This window comes from Onychomys torridus, chromosome 18 (genome assembly GCF_903995425.1).
Source record: "Onychomys torridus chromosome 18, mOncTor1.1, whole genome shotgun sequence".
NCBI classification, from domain to species: Eukaryota; Metazoa; Chordata; class Mammalia; order Rodentia; family Cricetidae; genus Onychomys; species Onychomys torridus.
In genome coordinates, this window is record NC_050460.1 from 64,481,523 (window position 1) to 64,495,253 (window position 13,731).

Consider the following 13,731-nt stretch of genomic DNA (forward strand, 5'->3'; position numbering starts at 1 on the left):
CTTGGAATATATTTATGCTAAAAATGAACAAATAAATTTGTTTCTCTGAACTTTGTTTTTAGTGCTGGGATTTAACCCAGGGCCTCAGGCATGCTACACAAGTACTTTTACTGTTGAGTCACATCCCTGATCAAATTCAGATTTTACCATTTAACCAAGCACCCTGTATTTTATCTTACATCCCTATCCCAGCCTATACCAGCTTTTAATTTTGTTTGATATCTTACTTTATTCTATGTGTATAAGTGTTTTGCATGCATGGATCCCTGTGTACCTGATGAGGTCAGTGCAGCTGGTACCTGTCGAGAAGAGGGATCCAGATGCTCTGGGACTGAAGCAGTTTTGATCTGCCATGTGGGTGCTGGGAATCACATGGGTAGGTCTCTGCAAGAGCAGCCCGTGCTCTTAACTAATCAACCACCCTCCCACCAACATTTTCACACCAAGTGATGCTTAAAAAGCAGCTGGCCTCTCGTCCTCCCAGCCCTTGGGAACCGGTTTGAAGGTGTGCCGCGGCATCTCGTCAACCCCACAGACCCACTCCCCCTCTGAGCTGCCAGCACTCACTTTGCAGGCATCCAAGCTCCCGCCTCCTGCAGCCCACCTCCACCCTTCCTCTACCCTTCTTGGAAGTGGGCATCATCTACTGCCCTGGCTGCTGGGGCGCCATCTATAGATGCCCTGCACGGACCTAACTGGACACCCTCTGGAAGTCCCTCCAGCTGTTCAGAGCCTGTGGGGTCGTCTGTGATAGCCAGTCACTGAACTGAAGCTCTGGTTCTGTGGGTGGGTGGCTCCCGTTGGGGTACCTCTTGGGACCCTGACCATCCCGCCCCCGTCTCTGATGACAATAAAACCAACAGCAGGGTACACATGGCAAGCAGATGTCTCCAATGATGGCTACAGCTTTCCAGTCCTATGTGAATTTCTAAATTACCTGCAGCAAACACCAACTACTTCATAATAAGAAAAAAAATGGAGGACTGGAGAGATGGCTCAGTGGTTAAGAACACTGGCCGCTCTTCCAGAGGACCCAGGTTCAGTTCCCAACATCTACATGGTGGCTCACAACTGTCTATAACTCCTGTGCTAGGAGATCTAACACCCTCACACAGACATACATGCAGGCAAAACACCAATGCACATAAAATGCAAATAAATAAATAATTTTTAAAAAAAAAAAAAAGAGAGAAAAGAAAAAATGAACAACCAAAAGCCATGTGGTGTTGGCACATGCCTCTGATCCCAGCACTCGGGAGGCAGAGGCAGGAGGATCTTTGTGAGTTCGAGGCCAGCCTGGTCCACAGAGTGAGTTCCAGGACAGCCAGGACTGTTATACGGAAGAAACCCTGTCTCAAAAAAACAAAAGAAAAAAATGAAAATGTGTTGTTTGAAACAGTCTCATATAGTCTAGGCTACACCCACATAGCTAAAGCTGGCCTCGAATGCTTAATTATCCTGCATCTGCCTCCCAACCGCCGATATTACAGATGTGTACGGCCACGCCTGGCTTGAAAAGTCAGGTTTTTTCCTCTTTTATTTTGCATTTATTTGCCACAGCATGAGTGGAGGTCAAAGGACAGTTTGTGGGAGTCAGCTCTCTCCTTCCACCATGCAGGTCCCAGAAATGGAACTCAAGTCATCAGGCTGGGTGACACATGCCTCTCTACCCTGGGGTCACCTCACGAGCCTGGAGAGTCGTCCTTGTTCTGTTTTTCTTTAAGAAAAAAGCTCATCAGTTAGTTAAGAGATCACACTGCTTTTGAAGAGGACCCAGTTCCGTTCCCAGCACCCACACTGGGCAGCTTCCCACCACCTGTAACTCCAGCTCCAAGGGATCCAACACCTTTGACCTCCACAGGTCCCTCCACTCACATGCACACCTACACATAATACAAAATAATAAAAAAGACTCGGGAGGCAGAGGCAGGTAGATCTCTGTGAGTGTGAGGCCAACCTGCTCTACCCAGTGAGTTCCCAGGACAGCCAGGGCTACAGAGTGAGACTCTGTCTCAAAATACATAATAATAATAATAATAATAATAATAATAATAATAATAATAATAATAATAAAAAGAAATGTAAGTAAGAAAGGTGTAGAACTAAGGTCCAGGGCTATCTACATAGCACAGAGGGAATGCCCTTGCCTAGAATCCTCCAGTGAGGGGATTGGGTGTGGCTCAGTAGAACATGCTTGTCGTAGTAAGTTCCAGGCCCTTGGCTGGACCCTGTTCCTACCCAGGACACCCATTCTCTCAGCTCCTCCTCTGGCTTCCTTCCACAGGGGACACCCAAATCAACGCGCTCCTTCCCCGATGGTCCTGGCCCACCAGGCCCACAGAAGTTTCACCTCTCCGGTGAGGTCTCCACCGCCACTCACTCCTGCTGGGGAGGCAGGCATCTCCATCTCCTGGGGAGGGAGAGCCCTACATGAAGTCACGATGGAGCCACCATGTCAGGCTTTCACGAGTGAAGTGAACTCTCTCTGAGTCAGGCCTTGGGGACACAGGACCAGGACACACCCCCTGCATCCAAGGACTGACTCCATAACCCAGGGAAAGATCTGAGGCAGTGTGGTGCCAGATGGTCCAAGGAGGGGAGAGGATGGGGTGGGGGACACAGCCCAGGAAGCTTCCAAAGGCTTGCAGGTGAGGCCAGCGTGGCTGAGGAACTGAAAGAGTCTCAGAGACTTGGAGGGCAGAGTGGGGGTGAGGTGGGGTCAGCTGACTGGGCACAGTGGCTCAGCCTCGTCAAAGAAGCAAGGCTGGCCAAGAGGGCCCTGCAAAAGCCCATGTCACCTTTCCACACATAGCTCACTGGGGAGAGCCAGGAGCCCCAGGACAGCCTGGCTGGAGCCCACCCAGCCCTGAGCATGACCTGGATTGTCTGGTTATATAGTTGGGACAGAGGGTCTGAGCATAGCAATACAGGAGAAATCACCAAACCAGTGGCTTGAAGAAAGAGAGGCCCTCAACAACAGGCCAGACTTCCAAAAAGACAGTCAGGAGCCAGCAGGGCGGAGGGCCAGCAATAGTCACAGGCGCCCTCAACCTGGGGCCTAGAGGAACTTCATGGCTCTTGGGTCCCTGGGGGAGATGGGGATGGGTGGGAAGGGGTGGGAGGGTGGAGAAGAAAGACCAGGGGGGCTCCCTTCCATCTTTCAGCTTGCTAGCAATTGCCCAGAATTTACATATTCATTCATTCATTCATTCATACTGCAAACATTTCTTCCGTGCTGAGCCCTTCACAGACGTTGGAACAATGACAGAGACAAATCACATTCTTAGCCTGAAGACACTTTGGTCTAGAGGGCGACAGACCAGACATAAATAACCTCAAAGTCCAAGAGCTCGGTGTGGGAGGTGGCCTCTCACCTGGGGCACCAGGAAGCTACTTGGAGAGGGTGATCTGAGTAGCCAGGCACACATCTGATAAGAAAACCAGGCTGGGGGCAGAGCTTCCCAAACCACTGGCAATCTGCACCCCAGCTGTGCCAGGGCCCCTGACAATGGTAGCTATTTCTGGTTGTGCCTAGAAAAAGAAGGTGGCCGCGTGTGTGACTTCCCCCAGGCTGCAGAGCTGGGCTTGGGGGAGGTGGGGGAAAGCTGGAATTTATAAGCTGGGGTTAGAAGCTGGGTCTAGCCAAGCTCTGGTTTTTGCCACCGTGTCCCACGCACATTAATGACCCTTTAACCTTTCCACAGCCTCCTGAAAGGTGAACACAACTGGGAGACCGCCCCAAGCGTGACCAAATGGCCTGAGGTTCGTAGAGGGAGGGCAGTGTGGCGCAGAGAGGATTCTGCTGCATCTGCGGGGGCCCTCAGCATCACCACCTCCTCTCTCCTTCCACCTCCCACCCCAGCTGGTTGGGGGAGGGGTCGGAAGCAAAGAAGGAAGTACCTGTAATCTAAACCAGACATCGGCGGCTGTCTTCTCCCCAGCCCACTCTGATCCAGAAATAACATACGCACCAAGGTGGCACCGGCCCACCCATCCCAGCTGGTCTCAGAAAAACACACTCAACACCCGGGGCCAGGCCCCAGCTTCCCAACAAACCTTTTTTCCTCCGGTTTCCTCAGGGTAAAGGGCTCTCCTTCAGCACCCCCAAGGGGCCTAGCTCAGGGCCATCCTGGCATTTGCCTGGGTTAAGACCAAGAGCATCCCCGGGTGCGCGCCCACCTCTCTCCAGGTACCTGTCCTCGGCTGTGTCCAACGCCATCACACGCTGGGGACCTGCATCCCTCACTGGGGCCCTGGACTCCCCGCACCCCCACTCCACCCCGCGCACGCTCCACGCTTTAGACCCCCTTACCTGGGCGCCGGAGCGCCTGACACCATCGGCAGCGGCGGCGGGGGGCGAAGCGGGCGGCAGCGGCCCGGCCTCAAGCCCGGACGGCTTCCCGGGGGAGGAGAAGGAGGCTGGCGCGACCGCCGCGCGTCTCTCCGGGGCTGCGGGAAAGAGGAAGGTCAGAGACTCCGCGGAGCGCAGCGCCGCGCGGGGGCGGAGGCGGCGCGGATTAGAGCGGCTTCTCCGCGAGCCAATGGCGGCGCGGTGGCTGCGCAGGTGGCAGCGCCGCGGTACCCGGAGGCCGCGCCCGCCCAGCCGCTTGCTCCCCAGCTCGATGTGTGGTTCCTGCGTGCTCCTAATCCCTGCGTCTCACGTGTGGGGTGCACGCAGGACAGAGGCTTGCCTAGGTCTAGTCTTGGTGTGATGACCCCCTCCTCTCCCCGTGTGTGTGTGTGTGTGTGTGTGTGTGTGTGTGTGTGTGTGTGTGTGTGTGTGCGCGCGCACGCGTCTGCGCGCACGGATGCACTGAAGACAAGGGCCTGCAGTCTAGCCCTGGGGTGATGACCCTCTCTTTTACCCATGAGTGTGGGGGTGCATGCAGGACAGGGGCCTGCGGTCTAGCCATGATGTGATGACTCCCTCTTCTACCCATGTGGTAGGGGTGGTGCATGCCAGACAGGAGTCTGCGGTCTAGCCTAGGTGATGAGCCCCTGCTCTATGTGTGTGTCTGTATGTGTGTGTGTGGGGGGGTGCATTCAGAACACAGACAGGGGCCTGTGGTCTAGCCAAAGAGAGAGAGACTGCTCTCCTCCACCCTATCCCATGGCCCACTCAACCCTCAGCTCTGCCTAGAAGGCCCGTGTGGACCCTCAGGCCACAGTTCCAGTTCAGCTGGCTGTCAGCAAAGCCGACTCAGGGCCTTCTCTGAGGCTGTCTGAGACTTGGGATCTAAAAGGTGGCCCCAGATGCTTTCATGTTTCCAGGAACCTGACTTCTGCCCCAGGAGTGGAGCCTAAGGTGAAGATTCATTTGGTGTGTCTACTGAGCCTGCTGTAGGCCAGGCACTGAGCAATGAGACAGCTGAGCTTCAGCAGGACAAGACTGACCACCACCGAGGGTTAGGGGGGGTGGGGGGATGGAGGGGTGGGGGGAGTGGCCAACGCCTTCAATCCCAGCACTCAGGAGGCAGAGGCAGAGGCAGGGGAGTCTCTGTGAGTTCGAGGCCAGTCTGGTCTACAGAGAGAGTCCTGGCTATACAGAGAAACCCTGTCTTGAAAAACAAACAAACAAACAAACAAACAAAAACCTGACTACCTCGGTCCTTCCCTAGCTCACGCTCATGAGAGAACTGGGTAGTTCTCATCAAGGGCAGGAGCGTGTATTTTGTATGCCCAAAATTGAAAGCAGATCTAGAGAAGAGGACTACAGGACTGTGGCCAGGCCCAGAGTGGGTGAGGCTGATCTTGAACACTAGACTTCCAACGAGGTGATGTTGACTCCAGTTTGCTGCAGACTTCACTGCTCTTTATTGTACCCCTGAGCCAATCTGCAGGTGTCTACACTTCCTGAATCCCCTGGCCGTGAACCCTCACTGTGAGCTCTGAGGTTCACCACTCCAGAGACCCTGAAGAGTGCCTGAGTACAGGGTTCGTTCATTTGGTAAGAATTCTCTGAGCACTGATTCCAAGCTAGATGGTTAGAGCAGGCCACAGGGCAGAGCCCACAACTAGGGTTGGACCAGACCGTCAAGTGTGCAGACGGATTAGTCAGGGAACAGCGATAGAATGGATGTCTATTACAAAGGGGCTTGTTAGGTTGGCTTACACAATACATGCCGTCTGCGTGCTGGAGAGGCTGCTCCATGAGGCTGGGTGCCTTGGCAGTCCCAGTTTGGCACTGAAGGCCTGGAGGATTTGATTGTAGGCCTACAGTAGGCATTGGAAAGGGAAGAGGTGGGGCTCTGGTGGTAGCCACAGCAGGCAACAAATGATACATTCACAAGCACAAAGTGAAGCCAGGCAAGCAAACAGCACTGTTTTCCCCCAAGACCTCTTATATCAGACCACCACAAGGGGCCACCCACCGTGGTAAAGTGTCTTCCAGACCAACTACCACAGGGGATGGCGGTCCAGGGAAGGTTGGAGGGCTCTGGGCAGAGCTGTCCTGCAAGGTTTGCTAATAGTGCTGAAGGACACCTGAAATTCTGGTTAGCCAGATGGCACAGGAGCCGGGAAACTGTTAGGCAAGGCGGGCACCTGTACACAGGGTGTATGGTAGCCTGGGACTGATGAGGCCCGGCCTCAGCACCTCCCATTCTCCACACTTCAACCTGGATTTTCCCATCAGCCCCAGGCAAAGGTGTGTGGCCCACACGGGGTGAGTTCACTCAGCTCCCAGGCAAACTCTCTGTGACTCAACCTCCTGTGACAAGCTGTTTAAGTGGGGTGCCAGGGCTAGGGGAGCCATGGACACACCCAGGGTTCGCTGGGTTCGTCATGTTGACAGTGATGGTTACACTTTCCTGGTAGGATGCTGGAACCAGACAAAGCATGCAAAGTCCTACCCAATGCTTGAAACCTAGTGGCTGGGGGGAAATGGTGCTCATCTCTATAACCACAACTATATGTTCCCCAGTGCTGTCAAATCCCACCCCTTAAGACAGACCTGTCTTCATGCCAAGAGGCTGAGTCCCCACAAAGGCTCTTTTTTGAGGGGGCTCCCCCCCAAAAGCAAGACAGGGTTTCTCTGTTAGCCTTGGCTGTCTTAGAACTCACTCTGTAGATCACGCTGGCCTCAAACTCATAGAGATCTGCCAGCCTCTGCCTCCCGAGTGCAGGCATGAAAGGCATGCGCCACCACTGCCCAGCTTCTCCATGAAGGCAAAGGCTTTTACAGAGCTGTGGAGGAAGGAACGGCTGGAAAACCTGCCCCTCCCTTTCCATACATTGGCCTAACTCAGTATTTTCATGGAGACAGGTTGGAGCCCAGAGGGTAAGGGTTGAGAAGGCAGAGAGAAGCCAGTAAGCTCTCTCGATAATAATAATAATAATTTTAAGAAAAAAACAACAACAGAGTTCATAGTATCAGACTTTCCAGACAGGACATGTGCTGTCCCTTAAAATGGCGGACATTTGGAGGGGTGAGAAAAGTTGGGAGAGGGTGCTCACAGGGGAGAAGCTCGTGATTCAGTGGTGAGGAGAGGCTGGAGGCTGAGAGCAAAGGAGCTGCGGGCCCAGGCAAGAGACCAGGAGGGCTTTGAGGAATTGCTCAGCTGGCGGATCACTTGCCTGGCATGCGCAGAGCCGGGCTCCAGTTCTGGCACCCCGTCTACGGGTACAGTGGTGCAGGCCTGTGATCCCAGCATGCTGGAAGGGAGGCTAGAGGGTCAGAAGGTCAGGAGTGAGCTTGAGGTCAGCTTGAGCCACTTGAAAAATCAAACAGGAGGTGAGGCAGAGTGGTACATGGGTTTAATCCCAGCACTGGGGAGGCAGAGGCAGGTGGATCTCTGAGTTTGAAGCCAGCCTGGGCTACAGAGTGAGTTCCAGGATAGCCAGGGTTGTTTTCAAGACAGAGAAACCCTGTCTCAAAAACAAAACAAAAACAAACCAAACAAACAGAAAACAAAATAATCAAAACCAGAAAAGGGTCAGTGAGAAGACAGCCAGGGGCACTGTGTGTAGAGCTGAGGCGTGGCTGGGATTGAATTCAGACCTTAGCAACCAAAAAGCTGAAAATAATGAGAACGCACCCCACCACCACCACCACCACACACGCCCACACACTCCATCCCTGTATAACCCAAAATAAAACGTTTCAGGAACTGGCATGGGATGTCCATGCTTCCTAAATTAGACGCTCTTCCTCCTAGACGTCCTGATTGCAGACCTGCTTTCTGAGGTGAACCTGATCCACCCTCCTGCTGTGTTCCCCGCCCCCACCCACCTTCCCTCCAGTCCTGTGCCCCTGCCTCAACTTAGACGCCCTCACCTCTGCACAGTGAGTTTGACTCCGCTGCACCTTCCCCACAGTGTCCCTGCCTCACTCTCCTCAGCCGGGTGAGATGTGGCCAGTCCTGGCTTCCACAGAACTGTCTTCCCCTCCCAGGGCTCCGAGCCTCCCTCAGTCCAAAGCTTCCTCCCTCAGACTTTGTGCGGGGCAGAGCAAGGAGCCGGGCGCAGCTGTCCCTCAGGGGGGTTTCGGATGCCAGTGAGACACAAAAGACATGTGGACAGTGCTGAACAGGCGTGGGAATAAATAAACCAATGAATGAATAATGGATTGGTAATTGATACTGTGTGTTAGGACTGGGAGAGGGGCGGGCAGAAGAGAGCTCAGTTCCCCTTTCTCCCGCATAGTAAAAAGGCTTGGGGGGTGGGGGAGGGGGTTTGAGTTCTCTCTCTCTGAGACAGTTGAATGATTTTCCTAGGGTAGCCTTGGACAGTGGAGGGTGACGTTCTACTTCTTTGGGCTTTTTGTTGTTGTTGTTGTCATTGTTTTGTTTTTTGAGACAGGTTCCTCTGTGTAACCCTGGCTATGCTGGATCTCCCTCTGTAGACTAGGCTGGCCTTGAACTCACAGAGATCCGCCTGCCTCTGCCTCCCAAGTGCTGGGATTAACGGCCAGCTCAACTTCTGACTTTTCCCTGGCCTCTAAAGCACTGGGATACAAGCACGTGCCGTAGTGCCCAGTTTGGGGGTTTGTTGTTGTTTTAATTTCTAAAAAATTATTACTTTTTTTTTTTTTTTTTTTTTTTTTTTTGAGACAGGGTATCCCTGGCTATCCTAGGACTCACTCTGGTAGTCTTGTCTGGCTTTGAACTCACAGAGATCTGCCTTACTCTGACTCCTCCCTGCTGGGATTAAAGGTGTGTGCCACCATGTTGCGGCTAAAAATGATCTACTATTACTGTATGTGAGCATGGCATGGGTGACATGTATGTTTGCGCCCAAGTGTCACACTGCGTGAGTGGAGGTCAGAGGACAATTTTCAGGTGTCAGTACACTCCTTCCTGCAGGTGGGACCACCAGGCTTCTGTGGCAAGCACCTTTCCTGCTGAGCTGTCTCTGCAGCCCCATGCCTGGATTTATAACCAGGGCCCTGTGCATGCTCATCGGGCACTGTGCCAACTCACCCACCCCCGGCCCGACCACCCCGTGCAGGGCCAGGGATTGACCCCACTTCTGGTAGATGGGGATTCTGAAGCCCAGAGAGTGAAAGTGACACATTCAAGGTCACACAGCACATGGTGACAGCTAGAGCTGGGGCTAAAAACAGATCTCTGCGATCTGATCGGGTTGCGGCTTCCTAGTCTCCTTACTTGCCCATGGAACCTGTTTGGGGGCCCGGTAAGACGGAGTAGGGGATCTGACTGGCTGGGTCATGGCTGCCCCGTGCAGTCTTTTATTTTTCTGGGCTCCCTTTCAGCAACATGACGTGGGAACATGCTGTGCTGAGGGACAGCGGTTCAACCCCTCTATCGTCTCCTCATCCCCCATCCCCCCAGGCCTGCAGACTGTGCTCTTTCCCGCCTGGTGGACAGAGACTGTCACCAGCTTCACCTTGAATCCCAAGACCCTTGCAATTGTGGTTTCTCTCCCTGTGACTCACGTCTGGGGAAACCCTTAACCTTTGGGAGGTGCCCAGATTTAGGACCCAGCATTGGCCTGGAGGCAGTTTACCTGGGACACACAGACACTGTGACAACCAAGAGACTTACTTTCTCTGTACCAGGTTCTTTTTGAATTTGAGGCATATGAGCCGTGGGAAGACTGTGATTACTAACCATCATGTTACAGCAGGGACACGGAGGCCAGAGAGGTTAGGTAACGTGTGCAATGTCACACAGCTGGAAAGCTCTGGAGCTGCCGTTCAAATCCAGGCAGTCTGCTTCCAAGGACTCCATTCTGCTCTGCACCTGGAAAGAACAAGCGCAGACGGGGAGCTGACTCCATCCACTAGGGCTTGACCCTCACTGTGGTACCTGTGCCTATGGCCTGGACACTCTCGCCACCTAGTGGTATTGGACCTCAAATACAAGCGGAATTCCCAAGCAGAGCCAGCATGCATCTCTCAACCTGTGTGTCTGTTTGGTGGGGGTTGAAGGTGTTGTTTGGTTGGTTGGGGTTTAGGTTTCAGTAGCCCAGACTGGCTGGACTCACTATGTAGCTGAGGATGGTGTTAAATTTATCATCTTCCTGCCTCCACTTCCCAATTGATGGCGCTCTAATCTGCTGGAGCTGTTACAGACAGATGTGAGCAGCCACGTGGGTGCTGGGAAGTGAGCCTGGGTCCTCTGCAGTGTGTGCTCTTAACCTCTGAGCCAGCTCCCCAGCCCTCTGTTGTTTTCTGAGACAAGGTTTCACACTGTAGTCCAAGTTGGCCTTGAACTCAGTGTAACCTCCTGCCTCAATCTCCTAAAGTCTGAGATCACAGGAACCAGTCCCACTGTGCCCATCTATTCCTTCTTTTAAAATTATTGTTATTATTATCAACATGTGATGGAGAGTCAGAGGACAACTTCCTAGAATTGGTTATCTTCCTAACTATTGAAGAGGCCTAACTTAACATTAATGCAGCCATGACAGGCTGCAGACTAAAATACTGGGACTAGGCCTCACCCTTACAATAACCAGGAAAAGCCACAAACTACCCTGTGGGGAACCAATCAGCATTGAGACAAGTCCTAGATGCTCCAGAACATCAAGGCTAGCTTACATCACATTAAGTTGCCAATTTCCTAACAGCAACGCCAGTACCAATCCCTGTTTGAAAAGACTTCTGAATCCAGAATTCCCCTACCCCCTCATCCTTTACTCCTTAAAAACCCTGTCCCAACTAAGCTCGATGCTCTCCCTGATCCAACTGCTGTGTCAGAATGGATGGGAAAGCCCAAGCTTGACCTTGCAATAAAGGCTTGATGCTTTTGTATATGAATTTGGACTCCTGGTGGTATCTGGGGGGCTCATGACTTGGATCACACTATGTGGTCTCCTGGATTTGAACTCAGATTCTCAGACTTGCGTCTTCGGGTGAGTACCTTTAAACCATCTTGTTACCCTATTTTTTTTCAAGTTATTATTTATTTATATGTGTCAGGGTGGGGGTGGTAGGACGTGTAGAGGTCAGAGGCCAACTTTTGGGAATTGTTTCTTTCCTTCTGTTGTTATGCCCAGATCTTAGGGACACCCCCCCCCCAAAAGACCACCTCAGAGACCTGGAGACCGAATCTATGTGCAAAAGCAAAGAGCCTTTATTTCAAGCTCTAGCTTGGTCTCTCTGGCTGTCCAATGCAGTGATGAGAGCAGAGAGCCAAGCCTGGGCAGGGTAGGGGTTTATCATAGCAGAGGTTGGGGATGAAGGGATTTCCAGGGTTCAGGTCCCTGATTGGCTGACATTTGTGTAGGGGTGTCTTGTCAAAAAAGGGAATAGGTGTGTGCTGGGCTCTGGGACATCTGGCGATTTATCTAATCTTATCTAAGAGTTGGAATGTTTGGAATGTCAGGTACTTCCCCTTAGATGCTGGCCTGTTCCTGGGTGGTACCAGGGTGGTATCAGTTTATGGTCTTTCCTGGAACCAGGTGTTGCCTTAGAGTAAACAGAAACTCAGGCCTATTTTCTGGCTGGTCTCTACGGATCCTATCATGGCAGTAGTGTAGCCAAGCTGCTGCTTGGGTCCCACACGACCATATGGGTCTTGGAGATCAAATTCGGGTCACTGGGCTTGGCAGCATCCCCATCTATTCTTCTCGGTAATACGTGGGGGCAGACCTGGTGATGCACAACTGTAATCTCAGCACTCAAAAGACTGAGGCAGGAGGATTGAGAGTTTCAATAAGGTTGGGCTGCAGAGCAACACCTTGTCTCAAAGAATCAGACAAAAAATACAGCAGTCAGAGGAGGGGCCATCCGAGTTGCTTTTGCAGTGTTCCGAGGCTTTAGGCGAGGCTAGCCTCACTCCTCACTGTGACAAACACCTGAGGGAAGCCATTTCAGAGGAGAAAGCGTTTATTTTGGCTCATAGTTTGAACTCAGGGTCGACTGGATCTATTGCCTTGGGTCTGAAGCCAAGCAGGACTGTCCTGGGGGTGGGAATGTGTTTGTCATACCAGCCAGGGAAACAAATCCCTGTACTAATTATCCTCTCTTTCTTTTTCTTTTCTTCTTTCTTTTCTTCTTCCTCCTCCTCCTCCTCTTCCAGTGTTGTGTCCAGATCACAGGGGCCCCCAAAAGACCACCACGGAGACCAAATCCTGTATGCAAAAGCAAAGAGCCTTTATTTAGGGGTGAACTTCGACTCTGAACACAGCAGTGAGAGCAAAGAGTGCCAAGTCTGAGCGGCGTAGCGTTTTTATCATAGTAGAGATTGGGGGTGAGGGGATTTCCAGGGTTCAAGACCCCAATTGGCTGACATTTGTGTAGGGGTGTCTTGGCAAAAAAGGGAATAGGCATGTGCTGGTCTCAGGGACATCTCTCGATCTTATCTAATCTTATCTAATGGTTGGAATGTCAGGTACTTCCCCTTAGATGCTGGTCCTCTCTTGGTGGTGCCAGGGTAGTTTCAGGTGTTGCCTGCCAGTAAGCCTGTCATGGTAGCTGTTTCTGGGCCCTTAAGCCTGTCGTGGCAGCTGTATGGTCAAGTTTGGGGCCTCCCACATCTAGTGAATCTCTAACATCCCTATTCTTGGTGTAATTAGGAGGACACAATGGGATTCCTGGTTCCGAGGTGGTGGGGATTTTTTTTTCCAACGAATTATTTTGTTTAGAGGGGCTACCAATGTATACATTTTCGTCCTTCACCAAAGCCTACACAAAATTTCCCAAAGGGAAAGGCATTAATAGTGAGAATCATTAAAAATGAAAGTAAAAAAAAAAACACAAACTAAGAATGATAAATTATCAATATAGTTTAGTATTTGCTAATTTTACTACACTCTTTTGTTATGTATATGTAGGGAAGTCATAGGGATTATAAATTCAATTTGAGTAAAGTTTAAAACCATATATTTTATGATAAAGGGCCTTTAACTTAAGATGGCCAAAGCACTGATATTATATATTTACTGTAAAGAGAATTATAAGAGTTTTATTTTTCTGATATTAAAAATTACTTAATCAAGACTTGTTTCCATTAACTTGAAAAAAAATGAAAGTTAAATGGCTTTGAAAGTTATACATTCACAAACTCAAGCTCCATTTCCTTTTTAGGACTCCAGTTTACAGTAAAGCTCGTTAAGGAAGGGAATGGCTCAATTGCCTCTAGCCTACCGGCTATGGGTGGGTTAGGACTTCTGTTGGTCTTTTCTGTGTCGAACACACAGATTGCAAGCCCAGCACCACTTAGAGATCTTTGGCAACAGTTAACTCTGCAGCTTTCAAAGGACTGAGCCTGTATGATAATGAGTATTCAGAGATGGGTAATTCCTGGAGGGCGCTCACCAACCTAA

The 13,731-nt window shown here is 51.5% G+C and overlaps 1 protein-coding gene across 1 annotated transcript in view; it reads right to left on the reverse strand.

Annotated features, from left to right (window-relative positions):
- Pacsin1 (protein kinase C and casein kinase substrate in neurons 1) overlaps nt 1–4,616 on the reverse strand; it is a 44,052-nt gene extending 39,436 nt beyond the window's left edge. The window contains exon 1 of the mRNA XM_036167622.1: nt 4,313–4,616. The gene's annotated coding sequence lies outside the window, so the exon portion shown is untranslated. The remainder of the gene's footprint in view (nt 1–4,312) is intronic.
- Between the last annotated feature and the right edge of the window lie 9,115 nt (nt 4,617–13,731).